The sequence below is a fragment of the Branchiostoma floridae genome, chromosome 7 (assembly GCF_000003815.2).
Source record: "Branchiostoma floridae strain S238N-H82 chromosome 7, Bfl_VNyyK, whole genome shotgun sequence".
In the NCBI taxonomy this organism is placed as follows: Eukaryota; Metazoa; Chordata; class Leptocardii; order Amphioxiformes; family Branchiostomatidae; genus Branchiostoma; species Branchiostoma floridae.
The window spans coordinates 21,662,723-21,666,146 of NC_049985.1; positions in this window are offsets into that span (position 1 = coordinate 21,662,723).

Below are 3,424 nucleotides of genomic sequence, written 5' to 3' on the forward strand. Positions count from 1 at the left end.
GTAGAAAAAGGACAGGTCTTGTTTTAAGATTATTAGATATGTAGGATTCTTGTGTAGCATTATTACCTACGGGCGTCTTGTACAACTTTTAAAAAAGGACATCCAAACAGGGATGTTGACCGCGCATTGTGAAGTGTTTGTATGCAGGCCTGGTAGACTTTAGCGTACAAGGTGGAAGACGGAGAATGGATTCGTGTTGTTTTCTGAACTAAATAACGCTGTAGAAAATTGATAGGTCTTGTTTTCAGATTATAATATATATAGGATTCTTGTATAGCATTATTACCTACGGTCGTCTTGTACAACTTTTAAAAAGAATATCCAACGAGGATGTTGACCACGCATTAAACGGTGGCCGCACGGAGAATGGATTCGTGTTGCTTTCTGTAGTAAATAACGCTGTAGAAAATTGACAAGTCTTGTTTTCAGATTTTAAGATATATAGGATTCTTGTGTAGCATTATTACCTGCAGGCGTCTTGTACAACTTTTAAAAAGGACATCCAAACGAGGATGTTGACCGCGCATGTTGAAGTGTTTATATGCAGGCCTGGTAGACTTTATATTAGCCAAAACGGTGACCGCACGGAGAATGGATTCGTGTTGTTTTCTGAACTAAATAACGATGTAGAAAATTGACAAGTCTTGTTTTTAAATCACAAGATATATAGGATTCTTGTGTAGCATTGTCACCCACGGGCGGCCTGTACAACTTTTAAAAAGGACATCCAAACAGGGATACTGACCTCGCATTTTGAAGTGGTTTATGCAGGCCTAGTAGACTTTATAATAGCCGAAACGTTGACCGCACGGAGAGTGGATTCGTGTTGTTTTCTAAACTAAATAATGCTGTAGAGAATTGACAGGTCTTGTTTTCAGATTATAAGATATGTAGGATTCTTGTGTAGCATTATTACCTACGGGCGTCTTGTACAACTTTTAAAAAAGGACATCCAAACAGGGATGTTGACCGCGCATTTTGAAGTGTTTGTATGCAGGCCTGGTAGACTTTAGCGTACACGGTGGAGCACGGAGAATGGATTCGTGTTGTTTTCTGAACTAAATAACGCTGTAGAAAATTGATAGGTCTTGTTTTCAGATTATAATATATATAGGATTCTTGTATAGCATTATTCCCTACGGTCGTCTTGTACAACTTTTAAAAAAGGACATCCAAACAGGGATGTTGACCGCGCATTTTGAAGTGTTTGTATGCAGGCCTGGTAGACTTTAGCGTACACGGTGGAGCACGGAGAATGGATTCGTGTTGTTTTCTGAACTAAATAACGCTGTAGAAAATTGACAGGTCTTGTTTTTAGATTATAAGATATATAGGATTCTTATGTAGCGTTGTCACCCACGGGCGGTTTGAAAAACGTTTAAAAAGGACATCCAAACAGGGATGTTGACCGCGCATTTTGAAGTGGTTTATGCAGGCCTAGTAGACTTTAGCTTAAACGGTGGCGCACGGAAATTGGATTCGTGTTGTTTTCTGAACTAAATAACGCTGTAGAAAATTAGCAAGTCTTGTTTAAAGATTATAAGATATATCAAGGATTCTTGTGTGGTATTATCAAGTACGGGCGTCTTCTACAACTTTTAAAAATGTCATCCAAACAGGAATGTTGACCACGCATTTTTAAGTGTATGTATGCAGGCCTGGTAGACTGTATATTAGCCGTAACCATGACCGCACGGAGAATGGATTCGTGTTGTTTTCTGAACTAAATAGCGCTGTAGAAAATTAACAAGTTTTGTTTTCAGATTATAAGATATGTAGGATTCTTGTGTAGCATTATTACCTACGGGCGTCTTGTACAACTTTTAAAAAGGACATCCAAACAGGGATATTGACCGCGCATTTTAAAGTGCTTGTATGCAGGTCCGTAAGACTTTATACTAGCCGAAACGGTGGCTCACGTAAAATGGATTCGTGTTGTTTTTTAAACTAAATAACGCCGTAGAAAAAGGACATGTCTTGTTTTAAGATTATTTGATATGTAGGATTCTTGTGTAGCATTATTACCTACGGGCGTCTTGTACAACTTTTAAAAAGGACATCCAAACAGGGATATTGACCGCGCATTCTAAAGTGTTTGTATGCAGGTCCGAAAGACTTTAGATTAGCCGAAACGGTTGCGCACGGAGAATGGATTCGTGTTGTTTTCTGAACTAAATAGCGCTGTAGAAAATTAACAAGTTTTGTTTTAAGATTATAAGATATATCAAGGATTCTTGTGTGGTATTATCAAGTACGGGCGTCTTGTACAACTTTTAAAAATGTCATCCAAACAGGAATGTTGACCACGCATTTTGAAGTGTTTGTATGCAGGCCTGGTAGACTGTATATTAGCCGTAACCGTGACCGCACGGAGAATGTTGTTTTCTGAACTAAATAACGCTGTAATAAATGTGAAAATTATGTGAATTTTGTGCACGATGCCACGAAAATGTGATTTAATGTGACTTCCTTTAGAAAAATGTGAAACGCAAAATGTGATTTATTTTCAAAATGTGAATCGTCAAATGTTATTCTATGTGAAATAATGTGCCCCTACGAAAAATCTGAGTCGATTATGTGAAATCGCACAACCCAAAAACGTGACCCAAAAAATGTGAATGTAAAATGTGTTAAAATGTGAAGGGATGTGAAACTGGACGGAGGCGAATGTGAAATTATGTGAAGTTGAAATCACATATTTTCACATAACAGATCAAAATGTTATTTTATGTGAAAGTGTTTCACATAATTTCACATTAGCCGGTGTCGACGTCCTAGCTAAGAATGTGATTTTATGTGAAAAAAAAATGACAACATATTACAACAGATAAGTTTCCACGTGTTTCCAAAATATGCATTTAGCATGCAAACACTTCTCAAATATCTAAAGTATGTGTTGCATGTACATGCTTGTCTTGTCATAAACCACGGACTTCGTACGCGGTCAAGACAAAAGCTGTCTTTTTAATTCCACGTCGCTCTTGTATGGGTTAGATATTTGTGGACTGTTCTCCGAAATATGCGTTGTAATCATATAACAGTCGATTTACCAGTGTTCAATTTTCACCAGGCGCAAAAGTGCATGGCATAGTTTGTTTCAGTACCCGTATTTTTATGCGAAAAAATGCTCTTTTTGCCTCAGAGGAGCAAATTGAGTTTTTTTACCAAAAAGTTGCATATTTGATGTCCAAAAATTATTCCGCACACAATAAAGTTAGTTTGAAGAAAATCTGACATCGATTCGCCACATCATTTTTTAATGCAAAAAAAATGCTCTTTTTGCCTCAGAGAAACAAACTGAGTTTTTTTGACCAAAAAGTTGCATATTTCATGTCCAAAAATTATTCTGCACTCAATAAAGTTGATTTGAAGAAAATCGGGACATCTAAGTTGACTCAATGGAATCAGGACATATATTGGTGTG